Source organism: Panthera leo, chromosome B4, assembly GCF_018350215.1.
Source record: "Panthera leo isolate Ple1 chromosome B4, P.leo_Ple1_pat1.1, whole genome shotgun sequence".
Classification (NCBI taxonomy): Eukaryota; Metazoa; Chordata; class Mammalia; order Carnivora; family Felidae; genus Panthera; species Panthera leo.
In genome coordinates this window covers 13603905-13621362 of record NC_056685.1, presented here as the reverse complement: position 1 = coordinate 13621362, position 17458 = coordinate 13603905, and the positions used below count along the sequence as shown (strand labels likewise).

Here is a 17458-nt window from a genome sequence, read left to right as displayed (position 1 = left end):
TCCCCTCTCCCTCTCTTTCTTTCTCCCCCCATCTCTCCTCCCCTCATGCACTCTCACTCTCAAAACATGGAGTAGAAGGAGGGGGAGGAGGAGGAAAATGATCCAAACTGAAACGTAGATAAAAAAGAATGAAAAAGAACATCCGAGAGCCAAGGGGCACTATCACCCGGCCTGACGTATGCATAATGAGGGTGGCAGAGAGGAGGGAACAGCACACTAGTCCAAGCGAAGGATGGGGGCAGCTCCGGGGAGTGGGGGCAGGTGGCCATCTCCCCCCCCCCCCCCCCCCCCCCCGCTGTGCCAGATTTCCATTTGGCCACCAAGCTGACGCCTTGTTTGTAGGGGATGGGGAGGGGGAGGCCTGGGAGGCGCCTTATCAGCCTGATTGTGTGCACTTTGGAAAAGGCTGAGAGCGGGCAGGGGAGACTGAGAAGTGGGAAGGAGCGGGAGCGGGTCTGGGGCACGACTGTGATTTGCAGGGAGGTAGCCGACACTTGTGCACAGCTATTGCGATTTGATTCACTGGGGAGCCGGTGAGAACGTTAAGGAGGATTTTTATACTTCCTGGGTGAACTATGCCAGAGAGTGATTTATCTTTTGCTTTTGGCTTTGGGAGGTTGGAGAGCTGTGGAGAGTTTAGCTAAGCTCCTCTACAACATTGTTGCGACGGCATCCACCCTGTGGCGTCCGCAGGCCCTTGGACAGACGCCAGCCCTCCGGTGAGCGCGTGAGCGCATGCGCTGGCCGTGGCCGGCGAAGGTAAGATCCCATAGCACTCCCCCACCAGCCCTTGCGTCCCTCCTGCCTCCCCGAACCTTCCCTCCTGCACCCCTCAGGTGAGACCCGGGTGAAGCTGACCCAAACCCGCTTTTTTGTTTGAGTTGACCACTCAGGCCTTAGCGGAAGCACTGCACCCGCACAGCCCAACAGAGGCGTGCGCTGTGCGTCCGGTCCCGCCGCTCCCTCTGCCTGCACCTGGCCTTGACCCCAGCGTGGCGCCCCTAGGCGGGCTGTGGGGCTCCTCCGGGGCCCTCGGTAGTAAACTCCTCCGTTTTAATTTCTCTGGCGGTCTCTTGTTGAACCGAGGCTCGCCACCCCGCAGCTGGGGCTCTGCTTGGGAAATGTTAATCTAACAAACTCCCAAGGGCCTTCGGTAGTGAATCTCTTTGTTGTGGTTAAAAATTGCTTGTGGTTTCGTGCCAAACTGTCAGCGAAGCGCGACCTCGTTTAATCCCCACCACAACACCTGGATTACTCTTCTCCCTTTCCCGACAGGTGAGACACCGCTCCCCAGTCTGAGTGTCCAGGCTCCCAAAGCCGCAGGCGGAGGGTTCGATCCCGGTAAGTGGAGTCTACATACAGATGGCGTAATTTGCATTTATGCAAGGCTTGATTGTAAACACCCAGCGGCTGCTTACGTTATTTCTTTGAATGTGCACAGTGATTAGGATCACTTTTCCATTTTGGGGGGTTGATCTCACACTGGGGTTTCTTTGATTCTGACTCTGTGCTAAGCCAGCAACACACAGCCTCCCCCCATGGGGATCACAGCGGGGAGGAGCCGGCCCGGCGGAAATGGAGAGATGGATACACCTGGGAGCCCCCAGGAGGCGGGTGGTGGGCCCTGCGATAGATGCGAGGTGGGGGTGGGCGGTGAACGGAGGCACGGGAGGGATGGTCTCCGTTCTCGAGGTGCGGCAGGTCCCTGCCTCGTTTCTCAGCAGCCTGTTTAAACTTCTAGTCCCAAGCACTGGCCACCGTGGCCCTACACCCAGTTCCAGGCTTTGTGGAGAAAATAAAAGACGCGTCTGCCAAACATGTGCCTTCTAGGAACTTACAAGGAAGGGACGACCCCCAGGCAAAAACAGGAGAAAAGTCTGACCATGCGTAATGGTGACCAAGGGCCACATGCTGGCCCCTCAGTATCTGCCATGGGGAAGTTAGAACAGGAAAGCCATTCGTAGGCTTGGGTTATTGGGGAATGTTCCAACTCCACTCTCTAGGAAGAAGCTAGGTGAGCTCTGGAACAAAACTCACAGAGGGGCGCCTGGGTGGCGCAGTCGGTTAAGCGTCCGACTTCAGCCAGGTCACGATCTCGCGGTCTGTGAGTTCGAGCCCCGCGTCAGGCTCTGGGCTGATGGCTCGGAGCCTGGAGCCTGTTTCCGATTCTGTGTCTCCCTCTCTCTCTGCCCCTCCCCCGTTCATGCTCTGCCTCTCTCTGTCCCAAAAATAAATAAAAAACGTTGAGAAAAAAAAAAAAAAAACTCACAGAAAGGCAAACCACTTCTCTCTCCTGGTTCAACCTCCACCCTTGATATGTAGGGACCCGCTTCTGTTGACCTCTCTGCGGAAGAGGAGAATGCTCTGGCATTAATTTATTCAACAATATTTGTTAAGTGATGAAACATAATTGCTCAACCACTGATGGATTGGCTTTCAGTGACGCCTAGGCACAGGAATTGTATGTACAAAGCGTGAATAGAGCATATTTTTACTTAAAAATATTTTCTAGCTAGAATTTCTGTGCCTGGGCTCCATTGCGAGCCAATAAAAATGTGACAGGTGGCCCCACGGGAGATGAAATGAAACTCTTAGAATGTTCTCTTCCTGTATCAGCTGCCTCAAAGAACTGCCAATCTATTTTTTTTTTGTAGATAATTACATATGTTTAAAAAAACACTTGTCTCAGTTACGTACGTGCAATTACTAACAGCAGGCTTATCTGCCATCGGTTTGGGAAACCACGGCTACAGAAGTCGTCATCAGTAAAATCCTTGAGAGTGCCTCCAAGATCCGTGAGGAGACAGTCTTGTTCCTCTGACAATTCTTTATCTGAGGAATCTGAGGCTGGGCCTTTGGCTTGAAACGTTAACGGCGAAGGCCTGATATTTCCCATAACACGCTTGTTCGGAAACTGAAAACTACTGGAAGGGAAGAGTCATTAAATCATTACGGTTTGAAAGCGGATTTCTTTATCTACAAGTTTCAGGGAGAACTAGGTCTTTGCAAAAGCAGGGAGAAAAACGTTGACTAGTAATTCCAGTGTCATTGTGCCACCAAAATGGCCCTCTGGGCCTCAGATCTGGGGGCAGTGTGGGCCTCTCTCCTGGTGGGGAAGGGAGAGCGAAGGGGAGGAGGATGGGCAGCGGGAACAGCGGAGCCCACTTTAAACGCCACGAGACTTCTGAAATGTGGATGTCACCATCTCCTTGCGAGCCAGAATTCTAGCCTGGCTCCCATCCAGTTACTTTGCTGAAAGTTGATCAAGTTCCCAGCTAACTCAGGATGAAAGAAAACGCACTCAGGGTCAGTATCAGCTCAGAGATACCAGGGACATGGCAGGCGCTGACCAGGAAACATTTCAGAGAAAAGGAGACATTATACTGACGGAGATTTGAAGGTCTTTTCATTAGCCAGTAGTATCCGTGTCGTTATCCCCACACTTGACCAAAACTCACTGGGTAGGAAAATAAGGACCTGATTTTTAGTTCCATTTCTCTCCTCACCACTGTCCTCATCCAAGGGAAATGAAAGAACTTGCATGAGGAGTTGGCCTTGACTCAAAGAAATGCATTGATTCTAGCTTCTCTCTTTCCTCTTAGGTCAGTCAAAAAAGCAACGTAGGATCCATACTACCTTTGGGGAAGAAAAACACGGTTACAACTTTTAGCAAAACTCAGGATGATCCACTGAAAGTGGATCAGAACAAGTATCACACACAGGGTAATGATCACGAAGTCAAAAGAAAAGTATAAATCAGTTGAATAAGAACTAATTTATTTGCGGGTTATATCAGCATAAAAAGTCTTTTAAGACAGCCTAAAATGGGTGGTTCAGTTGGTTGGTGGTCCAACTCTTGATTTTGGCTCAGGTCATGATCCCAGAGTTGTGGGATCGAACCTCAAGTCAACTTGAGCAGGCGTGGAGCCTGCTTAATATTCTCTCTCTCTCTCTCTCTCTCTCTCTCTCTCTCTCTCTCCCTCCCTCCCTCCCTCCCTCCCTCCCTCCTCCCCCTCTCCCCCTCTCTCCGTCTCCCTCTCCCCCTCTCTCCGTCTCCCTCTCCCCCTCTCTCCGTCTCCCTCTCCCCCTCTCTCCGTCTCCCTCTCCCCCTCTCTCCGTCTCCCTCTCCCCCTCTCTCTCTCTCCCTCTCCCCCTCTCTCCGTCTCCCTCTCCCCCTCTCTCCGTCTCCCTCTCCCCCTCTCTCTCCCCCTCTCTCCGTCTCCCTCTCCCACTTCCCCCTCTCTCCCATGCACGCACGTTCTCCCTCTTAAAAAAAGAAAAAGACATCCTAAATAATTCAGATGAAAATTTGGTACTGACTTCCACAATGTCTGGAAGTTAATTTTTGTTTTCTCCCTTAAAGCTAGAAATATCACTATGTCTTTGACAGTGTATGTATCAGCAGTTCTTGTGGTATGGTCGGGGGAACCCCTGAGGATTCCTGAGACCTTGTCAGGTGGTTAAAGCTATTTTCAGGAAAATACTAAAATATTATTTGCCGATTTTACGCTGATTCTCTTATGGGCGCATAGTTGAGCTTTCCAGAGGCTGTGTGACCTGGGATTTCGTCACCGTTTGAATGTAGAAGCAGAAATGAGAATCTAGCTGCCTTCTAGTAATACATTGAACAGATTTGCAAAACCGAAAAGCAGTGCCGCTCTTCTCACGACATTTTTGGGCATAAAATATAGTCTTTGACATAAAAAGATATTTATATATAATGGTGTATTAATGTTACCATAAATTAAATGTCTTTAACATGTCTGAGTTTTAATTTCTATATTGACAAATAGGTCCCATGTAAACAAAAGCTCTCTGAGGTCCTCGATGCTTTTCAAAAGCATTAAAGCACTTCCATGACCACAACGTTGGTGACCTGCTGGAGGCATTGTCTAGCTACATTTTGTAGGAGATAGGTTATGTTTTGAAAATTCCTGATGGGGGGACGGAAACCCAGTGCCATATTCATTGCTAATGGGATGTAAGTTGCAGGTAATTTGGAAATATGTATCAAGAACTTTAACAATGTGTTAAGCCGAAATTCTGGAAATATCCCGAAAAACCTAGGACTGATATATGCTACATTTTCTACAAAATGTTCATTGAGGTGTTCGTACACCAGAAAAAGATAGGAGTCACTCTTATGTCCACAAAAGGAAATTGATAAAACAAGTCACGAAGCGGTGTATTCTTACAGCAGTATAAGATGTCCACGGCAATAGGAAGTGACAAAAAAAAACAAAACAAAACAAAAAACACCCAGGAAAAGATGTAAAAAGGACTTCATCATGTAAGAAATAATACAGAATCAAATTTTTCAGATATTATCTGGGATAATGGATACTTTTCATTTGTCATCTTTTACTTGACCGTACCTACTGGGGAACCCGCGTGGGTCAGTCGGTTGAGTGTCCAGCTCTTGATTTCCTCTCTGGTCATGATCTCACCGTTCGTGAATGTGAGCCCTGCATCAGGCTCTCTGCTGAACAGTGTGGAGACTGCTTGGAATTCTCTCCCTCTCCCTCTCCCTCTCCCTCTCCCTCTCCCTCTCCCTCTCCCTCTCCCCCTCCTTCTCCCTCTCCCCCCTCTCCCTCTCTCCCTCTCTGTCTCTTTGCCCCTCCCCTGATCTCTCTCTCTCTCTCTCTCTCTCAAAATACATACGAACTTAAAAATTATTAAACATTTAAAAAGGCAATAGCATAAAATGCAGCAGACTAACTACCTTTTGCAATTTGCCATTGTCAATGGGATCGATTCCTTGATTTCTCTTTCTGTTGCTTCATTATTGGCATATAGGAATGCAGCTGAGTTCTGTGCATAGATTTTAGATCCTACGACTTTGCTGAATTCGTGGATCAGTCCTAGCAGTTTTTTGGTGGAATCTTTTGGATTTTCCATATAGAGTATCAAGTCATCTGCTAAGAGTGAAAGTTTCACCTCCTCCTGGCCGATTTGGATGCCTTTTATTTCTTTGTGTTGTCCGATTGCTGAGGCCAAGACTTCCGATACTGTGTTGAATAACAGTGGTGAGAGTAGACATCGCTGTCATGTTCCTGACCTTAGGGGGAAAACTGTCAGTTTTTCTCCATTGAGAATATTAGCACTGGGTCTTTCATATATGGCTTTTATGATCTTGAGGTATGATCCTTCTATCTCTACTTTCTTGAGGGTTTTTATCAAGAAAGATGCTGTATTTTGTCAAATGCTTTCTCTGCATCTATTGAGAGGATCATATGGTTCTTGTCCTTTCCTTTATTGATGTGATGTATCACATTGATTGTTTTGATATTGAATCAGCCCTGCATTCAGGTATAAATCTTACTTGGTTGTGGTGAATAATTTTTTTTTTTTTAATGTATTGCTGGATCTGGTTGGCTAGTATCTTGTTGAGGATTTTTGCATTTGTCTTCATCAGGGAAATTGGTCTGTAGTTCTCCTTTTTAGTGGCTTCTTTGGTTTTCGAATCAAGGTAATGATGGCTTCATAGAATGAGTTTGGAAGTTTTCCTTCCATTTCTATTTTTTGGAACAGCTTCAAAAGAATTGGTGTTAACTTCTGTAAATGTTTGGTAGACTTCTGAGCGCCTGGGTGGCTCAGTCTGTTGGGCATCTGACTTCCGCCCAGGTCATGATCCCACGCTTTGTGGGTTCAAGCCCCGTGTCAGGCTCTGTGCTGACAGCTCAGAGCCTGGAGCCCGCTTCAGATTCTGTGTCTCCCTCTCTCTCTGCGCCTCCCCTGCTTGCACTCTGTCTCTCAAGAAATAAATAAATACTAAGGAAAAAAAAATTAAGTGTTTGGTAGAATTCCCCCGGAAAGCCATCCAATCCTGGACTCTTCTTTTTTGGGAGATTTTTGATTAATAATTTGATTTCTTTACTGGTTAAGGGTCTGTTCAAATTTTCTATTTCTTCTTGTTTCAGTTTTGGTAGTTTGTATGTTTCTAGGAGTTTGTCCATTTTTTACAGATTGCCTAATTTATTGGCATATAATTGCTGATAATATTCTCTTATTATTGTTTGTATTTCTGCAGTGTTGGGTTGTGATCTCTCCTGTTCTTGATTTTATTTATTTGTGTTCTTTCCTTTTTCTTTTTGATCAAACTGGCTAGGGGGTTAATAATTTTGTTAATTCTTTCAAAGAACCAGCTCCTGGTTTCATTGAACTGTTCTACTGTTGTTGTTGTTTGTTTGTTTTAAATTTCAATAGCATTGATTTCTGCCCTAATCTTTATTATTTACCTTCTTCTGCTGGTTTTGGGTTTTATTTTCTCTTTTTTTTTTTCCAGCTCTTTAAGGTGTAAGGTTAGGTTGTGTTTCTGAGACCTTTTCTTTCTTCCTTCTTTAGGAAGGCCTGGATTGGTGTATACTTCCCTCTTATGACCACCTTTGCTGTGTCCCAGAGGTTTTGGATTGTGTTGTTAACATTTTCATTGGCTTCCATGTACTTTTCAATTTCCTCTTTAACTTCTTGATTAGCCCATTCATTCTTTACTAGGATGATCTTTAGTCTCCATGTATTTGTTGTCTTTCCAAATTTTTTCTTGTGGTTGATTTCGAGTTTCATAGCATTGTGGTCTGAAAATATGCATATGATCTTGATCTTTTTGTACTTGTTGAGGGCTGATTTGTGTCCCAGTACGTGATTTATTCTGGAGAATGTTCCATGTGCACTGGAGAAGAGTGTATATTCTGCTGCTTTAGGATGGAATGTTCTGAGTATATCTGTTAAGTCCATCTGGTCCAGTGTGTCATTCAAAGCCATTGTTTCCTTGTTGATTTTCTGCTTAGATGATCAGTTCATTGTTGTAAGGGGCTGTTGAAGTCCCCTACTATTTTGGTATTAGTCTCAATGAGTTTCTTTCCATTTGTGATTAATTGATTTATATATTTGCGTTCTTTCATGTTGGGGACATAAATGTTTACAATTGTTAGGTCTTCTTGGTGAATAGACCCCTTAATTATGATATAATGCCCTTCTTTGTCTCTTGTTACAGTCTTTATTTTAAAACCTAGATTGTCTGATATAAGTATGGCTACTGTGGTTTTCTTTTGGTGGCCATTAGCATGATAGATGGTTCTCCACCCCCTTACTTTCAATCTGAAGGTGTCTTTAGGTCTAAAATGGATATCTTGTAAACAGCATATAGCTGGATCTTGTTTTCTTATCCATTCTGTTACCCTATGTCTTTTGATTGGAGCATTTAGTCCATTGACAATCCATTAATATTAAAGGTATTAATTTATTGCCTTATGTTGCCTGTAGAGTTGGAGTTTCTGGTGATGTTCTCTGGTCCTTTCTAGCCTTTGTTGCTTTTGGTCTTTTTTGTTTTGTTTCATCTTTTCTCCCCTCAGAGAGTCCCCCTTAAAATTTCTTGCAGGGCTGGTTTAGTGGTCATGAACTCCTTTAGTTTTTATTTGTCTGGGAAACTCTTGATCTCTCCTGTTTTGAATGACATCCTTGCTGGATAAAGAATTCTTGGCTGCATATTTTTCCAACTCAGCATATTGAATTAACCCGCCACTCCTTTCTGGCCTGCCAAGTTTCTGTGGACAGGTCTGCTGTGAACCTGATCTGTCTTCCCTTGTAGGTGAAGGACTTTTTTTCTGTTGCTGCTTTCATAATTCTTTCCTTGTCTGTGTATTTTGTGAATTCGACTATGATATGCCTTGTTGATGGTCAGTTTCTGTTAAATCTAATGGGAGTTTTTGTGTTTCCTGGATTTTGATGTCTGTGTCTTTCCCCAGGTTAGGAAAGTTTTCAGTTATGATTCATTCACATAAATCTTCTATCCCTTTTTCTCTCTCTTCATCTTCTGGGACCCCTATGATTCAGATGTTATTCTTTTTTAATGAGTGACCGAGTTCTCCAATTCTTATATTTGCTCTTTTGCCTTAGTTTCCCTTTTTTCCTGCTTCGTTATCCTCTATAAGTTTGTCCTCTATTTTGCTGATTTGCTGCATCGCTCTAGAGATTGCATCTCAGTTATAGTATTTTTAATTTCGTCCTGACTAGCTTTTACTTCTTTTATCTCTGCAGAAAGGGATTCTAATCTATTTTCAGCCCCAGCTAGTATTCTTATTATCGTGATTCTAAATTCTGGTTCAGACATCTTGCTTGTATCTGTGTTAAGTCCCTGGCTGTCACTTCTTCCTGTTCTTTCTTTTGGGGTGAATTCCTTCATTTCATCATTTTGGAGGAAAAAAAAGAATTAATAAAATAAAAAATTTTTAATTAAAAAATTAAAGGGGCGCCTGGGTGGCGCAGTCGGTTAAGCGGCCGACTTCAGCCAGGTCACGATCTCGCGGTCCGTGAGTTCGAGCCCCGCGTCAGGCTCTGGGCTGATGGCTCGGAGCCTGGAGCCTGTTTCCGATTCTGTGTCTCCCTCTCTCTCTGCCCCTCCCCCGTTCATGCTCTGTCTCTCTCTGTCTCAAAAATAAATAAAACGTTAAAAAAAAAAAAAAAAAAAAAAAAAAAATTAAAAACAACACACACAAAAAAAATCAAAGGATGCTAGACCCTAGGTGTGTTTTGGTCTGGTTGTTGAAAGAAGCTTGGTAGAATAGAGAAAAAAGGAAAAGAAAAGAAAAATAGGGGGAAAGAAGTAGGAAAATGTTGTAAAATTTTAAAAAATGAATACAATAAAAAAGAATAAAGTGAAATGATGAAAATAAAATAGAATAAAAAGACTTAGCAAAAAATAAAAAATATAGTAGAAAAAATTAAAAATCTTTTTTATAAAAACGGAAAATAAAAATAATCTTTTCCTTTTCTGTATCCAAGAATAAAAAAATAAAAGGAAAAAAAATTGAATAGATGGACCAATGAACAGAATGAAATATGACTGAAATTACATCCAGTTTCCCTTAGAAGTCAGATTATGAAGCACTTTATAGTCCGTAAACCAAGCAGGCGGAGAGACTTGTGGTGTTCCTCTAGAGCGCAATTGGCATAATTGGGTGGGGCGTAGTGTGCTGCTTAATTTACTGGGGTGGATCGTTGTGGCCCATGTACACAAGTATGCACATGCTCAGGAGAGGTGAAAATGGCTCACCAAGATACCCAGTCTCTAACATCAGATCTTTGTGCTCTTGGCCACTGGCAATCAAGCACCCCTCCTTTGTCTCCAGCTTTCATCCATTCCGCACTTCTACACTGTCCTCAATTAAGCCATCAGCCTGCCAGGTGGCACCTCCCTCCCAAATTTTATCTCAGATGGGGCTGCAGATGTCCAGAGACTTCAGCTGGGTGCCAGCCTGCTCCAGAAAGAGTTTGTGTGATCTTGTAGCAGCAGCATTTCAGAGATTATGGTAAATCCCAACACACATCTGGTGCCAGGCTTCACTGCCCCTTAATATTCTGTTCTCTTAACCCTGTTCCCCAGGGTCTGCTTGGACCTTTGCCTGTGGGGAGGTCACACAGCCTCTACCAAATGTCCTCTCAACAGGGGAACTGCCTCTCCCTGTTTGGCCTGAGGACCCCTCGAACCTCGCTGTCTGCTCCTGGGGATTTACCCTTCCCACCAGAGCTCTGCCAGGTATAGAGCTGCAGAGTTTGACTCTGCGCTCTCCTGTTGACAGAGTCCTAATGGTATTTAAACCTTTTCCTTTCTTCTTTCTTTCTTTCTTTCTTTCTTTCTTTCTTTCTTTCTTTCTTTCTTTCTTATTCATCCCTTGTGGGTGTTTGCATCTCATTCTTTCTCTCCAGCTGCTTTCAAGGGTAGTAGTTTTCCTGTACTCTCCCTGCTGTCTCCATCCTCTCTCCATAAGCAAAAACTGCTCCCTACCCTCCACGGCTTCTCTCTTCCCCAGGTCACCTGTCTGTGCCGCATACCTGCTGAGTTCTGTGGCTCAAGTTATGCAAATTGTGTTAATCCTCTGATCAATTTTCTAAGTATACAAGATAGTTTCATATTGGTCTAGCTGCATTTCAGGGACAAGAGAAGAAGAAAACTTCCATGCTACTCTGCCATTTTGGCTCCTCCCCCTACCAACATTCTTCTAGATGCCTCTCCTGATGCAAGGGAAGCAAAAGCAGAAATAAACTACTGGGATTTCATCAAAATAAAAAGCCTCTACACAGTGAAGAAAACAATCAGCCAAACTAAAAGGCAACCTTCAGAATGGGAGAAAATATTTGCAAATGACATATCTGATAAAGGGTTAGTATCCAAAATACATAGAGTTTATAAAATTCAACACCCAAAAAACAAATAATCTAGTTAAAAAATTGGCAGAAGACATGGATAGACATTTTTCCAAAGAAGACATACAGATGGCTAACCACGTGAAAAGTTGCTCAACATCATTCAGCAGGGAAATACAAATCAAAACTACAATAGGGTATCACCTCGCACCAGTCAAAATGGCTAAAATTGACAACAAAAAACAACAGGTGTTGGTGAGGATCTGGAGAAAGGGGAACCCTCTTACACTGTTGCTGGGAATGCAAACTGGTACATCCACTCTGGAAAACACTGTGGAGGTTCCTCAAAAAGTTAAAAATAGAACTACCCTATTACCCAGCAATTGTACTACTTGGTATTTATCCAAAGGATACAAAAACATTCACTCCAATGTTTATAGAAGCATCATCAACAATAGCCAAATTATGGAAAGAACCCAAATGTCCACTGACATTGGGTGGGTAAAGGAGATGTGGTACACACACACACAATGGAATATTACTCGGCCATAAAAAAGAATGAAATCTTGCCATCTGCAGTGACGTGGATGGAGCTAGAGAGTATAATGCTAAGTGAAATAAGTCAGTCAGAGAAAGACAAATACCATATGATTTCACTCATCTGTGGAATTTAAGAAACAAGACAAATGTACATAGGGTGAAGAGAAAGAGAGGCAAACCAAGAAAGAGACAGTTAGCTATAGAGAACAAACTGATGGTTACCAGAGGGGAGGGGGGTACAGGGATGGGTGAAATAGGTGATGGGGATTAAGGAAGGTGCTTGTTGTAATGAGCACTAGGTGTTGTATGGAAGGTGTTGAATTACTAAGTTCTATACCTAAAACCAATATTACACTCTATGTTTAACTGGAATTGAAATAAAAACTTGGAAAGAAAAAAGATGTCATGTGTTTAGGAATAAAATAAAATGTAAAAAAAAAAAACCCACCTACAAAGCCGAAGAAAACTTAATACAAACACTCCAACATGAATTAGGTTTAATCAAACAAATTGTAGAAATGTGAGAATGCCATAACTCATAAATTTAAAATTCTGAACAGAAATATATAAATAGTTGCAAAAAGCTGACAGGATACTGGAAAGAAATGGGATAAAAAGGGTCTCCTTTTCTCCACATCCTCACCAACACTTGTTATTTCTTGTCTTTTGATAATAACTGCTCTGACAGGTGTGAAATGATATCTTATTTTGGTTCTGATTTGCATTCCCTTGATGAGTCATGTTGAGTATCTTTTCATGTGTCTGTTTGCCATCTGGATGTCTTCTTTGGAAAAATGTCTGTTCGGGTTCTCTGCCCATTTTTAAATTTGATTTTTTTTTTTTTTTTTGCTTTTGCCTATTTTTTTGAAATTGGATTTTTTAAATGTTCTTTGTTTTGTTTTTTACTATTCAGTTGTATGAATTCCTTATATAGTTTGGATATTAACCCCTATTGGATGTCTGGTTTGCAAATATTTTATCCCATTCAGTAGGTTGCCTTTTCATTTTGTTGATTGTTTCCTTTGTTGTGCAGAAGTTTTTTTGTTTGATGTTTCTGTTATTCTTTGAGTGTCACATATAAAAAAAAAAAATCATCACCAACACCAAGGTCTAGGGGCTTTCTCTCTTCTTCTAGGATATTTATGATTGCAGGTCCTATATTTAAGTCTTTCATCTATTTTCAGTTAATTTTGGTGAGTGATCGGTCTACTTTGATTCTTATGCACATGGATATCCAATTTTGCCAGCACCATTTATTGAAGAGACTGCCTTCTCTCCATTAAGTGTTCTTAGCCTCCTTGTCAAATATTTCAAATACTAGTTGACCACATATGCATGAGCTTATTTCTGGGCCCTTGATTATGTTCCGTTGTTTTTATGCCAATACCATACTGTTTTGATTACTATAAATAATTTCTGGGGATGTAATGTACAGCAGGGTGACTGTAGTTAAGAATACTTTATTTGAAAGTTGCTAAGAGAGTAGATCTTAAAAATTGTTATAGAAAAAAATTAGAACTGTATGAGGTGATAGATGTTAACTAAACTTAGTATAGTAATCATTTTGCAACATAAGCCATTATGTTGTTCACCTTAAACTTACACAATGTTACATGTCAATTACATCTCAATAAAACTAGACAAAAATAAAATCAGAATAATTACATGCACAGATGGGCAAAAAAAATCCCTCAAAATTGGACAATAACAATATTGTCAAAGATATAGAGCAGTAATGATTTTCATATACTGTTTTGGCAGTGTAAATCTTTGCCATCCCTTTGGAGAACAATTTGGCAATATTTTACAGAGTTGAAGACATTCATACCCTACCCTCCACAAATTCCACTCCTTAATGTAGACTTTTTTACACATGTATGTAAGAAGACATGTATGACTGTTCATAGAAGCATTGTTACTAATAGCAAAACAATGAAAATGACCTTAATCCCTGTAAAGAATACAGGGAGTTATAGTACACATAAATTGTATTATAGTCACACGATAGAATACAGTAGTTAAAAATCAACGAAGTAGAGATACGTATATCCGCATGATGAATCTCAAAAAAGCAAATTGAGAAAAACAACTTTATATATGATACACATAAAGTTAGAAATGTGTGAGATGATACTGTATCCGGCTTCGGTCGGTATTTGAGGAGGCCAAAAGCAGGGAAAGAGGAGACGCAATTGGAGAGGGAGTAAGTACCTGGAGACCTCACTTGTAATGTCTTATTCTTTAAGGGGAGCAGTGGATATGGTTAAGTTTGTGGCATTATTCTTTATACATTTTATGTTAACTATTGAAAAACGTATTTAACGGAGCAGCTTTTAATTGTCTATACTGAACCATCAGCTGCTGCTGAACAACCTCATATGAAAGTGTTTTTAATCATTAAAAAATATTTATACATTAGTAACTGGGCTCTCTCTTCCAGTGAATGGATTTTTTTTTTTTTTTTTCTGGTATCAGAGTCATGGCTGGCAAGTAGAAAGAGATGACCTTGGTAAATGAGGGAACACAGAGGTGTGGGGTTGGGAAGGCAGCATTTCCAGGGGAGGGAAAACCACCTTGGCAAGCGGAAGTGTCTAATGGCAAAATTAAAGAAGGGGCTGAAGATAAGCAACATGGTTATAATAGAGAATCCAAATACACAATCCCCAACCATACAAACAAAATGCCATTTATTTTCTTAAAAACTGCACAGAAGAGGGCACTCTTGCTCCAAGAAATAGAGTAAGCAACCAAACACCTTGGTCCCAGTAGAATGATCTGTTATTGCTGGTCAGGAAGTCAACACACTTTATCATAAGCAAGAATAAACGTAATACACAGAGTACAGAAAGTATAAATCATGCTTTTTCAGCTTATGAAAATGCTATTTTTTTTCTTTTAATTTTTTTTCAATGTTTACTTATTTTTGAGAGAAAGGGTAGACAGAGCATGAGCAGGGGGATGTTTCCCTCTCTCTCTCTAGAGAAACACAGAATCTGAAGCAGGCTCAAGGCTCCAAGCTGTCCGCACAGAGCCTGACGCGGGGCTTGAACCCACGAACATGAGATCATGACCTGAGCTGAAGTCGGACACTTAACTGACTGAGCCACCCAGGCGCCCCATGAAAATGCTATTTAAACTCACAAGGCAGAAGACAACTTAATACAGCACTGCAACATGAATTAAGTTTAATCCAACAAATTATAGAAATGCAAGAACACTGTAACTCACAAATGTAAAATTCTGAATAGAAATAGTTGTAAACAGAGCTGGCAGAATACTGGAAAGAAATTGAGTAAAAAGACAATTATTTCAAAAGTGACTACAAGTAAATTATGAGATAATAGATGCAAAGTATTTAAATGGATACAAATGACAGGAACAAAAGAGCTAATAACTACCATTTGAAATTATTACCTATGCAAATTTCACTGAAATAAAATATGAAACAGTGTATCAAAATAATCTATCATAGGACCCAGAATATTAGAATTTAAAGGCTAAAAAAAAATTAAAACCCTCTGGACCTGCAGACAAGGTAACAAGTCATTTATATAGGAAAGTAAGTCAGAATGGTGTTGAACTTTTTAATAACAAAATACAAAGCAAGAAAACAGTAAAGCAAAATTTTCAAGTGACTTAGGGAATGCAGATACAACAATAATTTATCTCCTGTATCAAAGCAGTCCTACAGATGCAAGAACTTACAAAATATTGTAATTGTGTACCTTGCCCGAGTAATCTATTAATCAAGAGTCAGCAAACTATAGCCTACTAGTCTGGTCAAACAGCTGCCATCTGTTTTTGTAAATAAAGTTTTATTGGAACACAGCCATCCTCCGTTTGTATGTATTATGTGTGACTGTTATGTGCAACACCAGTAATGTTGAATTGTTACAATAGGGACTGTATGGCCCACGGAACTACAAACATTTACTTTCTGGCCCTTCACAGAAATTTGCCATTTACTATACTAGAAGCTGAACTTCATCCAACCAAGGGATGATTGGGGAAATTTGACAAAAGGACTGGTAGGGAGCTTAGAATGTTTTTAATTGCAGTTCTAAGATTACAGAAAGAGGGGGGGGGGGTTTAGGGTGGAAGATCAATATATAAATGAATGTTCTGATAAAGTAGAAATAAAACAACTTGGTTTTTTTAGAGTTTATTTATTTTGAGAGAGAGAGAGACAGAAACATAGAATGAGCAGTGGAGGGGCAGAGATAGAAGGAGAGAGAGAGAAGCCCAAGCAGGCTCCATACTGCCAAGGCAGAGCCTGACTTGAGGCTTAAACCCACAAACCGTGAGATCATGACCTGAGCCGAAACTAAGAGCTGGACAGTCAAATGACTGAGCCACCCAGGTACCCCAAAACATCTTGTTTTTAAATGCAAGAAGGAAGCAAAGGGAAAATAGAATAAGTTTACTGATTTCATATAGATAATAGATGTGTGTCTAAGCATATTAAACCTGACCAAGCAAAGAGTAGAAGCCTAATTAAGGAATTAGAAGGCTGAGGAAATTATATCAAGTATGAAGGTAACTGCTAGGACAAAGCTATAAACATTCCTAAATAACAAAAGATTCAAAAAAAAAAAAAAAAAAAAAGAGAGAAAAACAGTTCTACCACATAGTGAAAACACATGATAAAGATGACAGAATAATATGATTGATCAGAGACCAAACATGCTGTTGTAACAATAAATGTAAATGGGCTCAAACCACCTATTCAAAGAAAAAGATCTTTAGGTTGCCATGCAAAGCAAAATCAAACTCTGTGCTATGTACAAGAGACAATAGCAAAAGTCAGAAGAAGGAAATGGAAGTATGCTGTTGTAAGGTTCTTAAATATTACCTAAAACTGAACAGCACATTAAAAGGATCATACACTATGATCAAGGGGGATTTATCCCCAGGATGCAGTGATGATTCAATATATGGAAATAAGTCGGTGTGATACACCACATCAACAGAATGAAGAATAAATCAAGTGATCATCTCAATAGATGCACAAAAAGCATTTGACATCCTTTCATTATAAAGATTCTGAACACATTAGGTATAGAAGGATCGTACCTCAACATGATAAAGGCCATGTATGACAGGCCCACAGCTAATATCAGACTTAACAGTGAAAAGCTAAAAGCTTTTCCTCTTAGATCAGGAACAAGACAAGGATGCCGACTCTTGTCATTCTATTCAAAATAGTTCTGGCATCCTAGCCAGAGCAGCTAGGCAGAAAAAAAGAGATAAAAGACATTGAAATTGGAAAGGAAGAAGTAAAATTGTCTGTTTTCAAATAACATGATCTTACATACAGAAAACCCTAAAGACTCTACCAAAAAAACTCTTGGAACTCAGAAAAGCTGCAGGACATGTAAAAACCAGTTGTGTTTCTATACCCTGGCAACATACTATCCAAAAAAGAAATTAAAAAAACAATCCCACTTACAGAATAAAAAACAATAAAGTGCTTAGGAATAAATTTAACCAAGAATACAATTTGAAGATAGACTGTGATGTTAAAAAAATGCATATTGTAAATTCTAAAGCAACCACTAAAACAATAAAACAAAAACATATGGCAATAGTGGAGATACACAGAATATTTTTTAAAATAGTCTATTAATTCAGGGAACCTGGGTGGCTCAGTTGGCTAAAATAGTCTATTAATTCAAAATTAAAGGAGAAAACAGGCAAAATGGAACAAATCACAGAAGGGGCAAAGTGAAAATAATTGTAGATTCAATTTAACCACATCAACCATTAAATTAAAAAC

At 40.9% G+C, this 17458-nt stretch overlaps 1 protein-coding gene across 1 annotated transcript in view; it reads left to right on the top strand.

The window, feature by feature from the left end:
• Positions 1-742: 742 nt before the first annotated feature.
• The window catches only part of DCLRE1C (DNA cross-link repair 1C), a 90268-nt gene continuing 73552 nt past the window's right edge, over positions 743-17458 (top strand). The window contains exons 1-2 of the mRNA XM_042944949.1: positions 743-759; positions 1276-1341. The gene's annotated coding sequence lies outside the window, so the exon portion shown is untranslated. The remainder of the gene's footprint in view (positions 760-1275; positions 1342-17458) is intronic.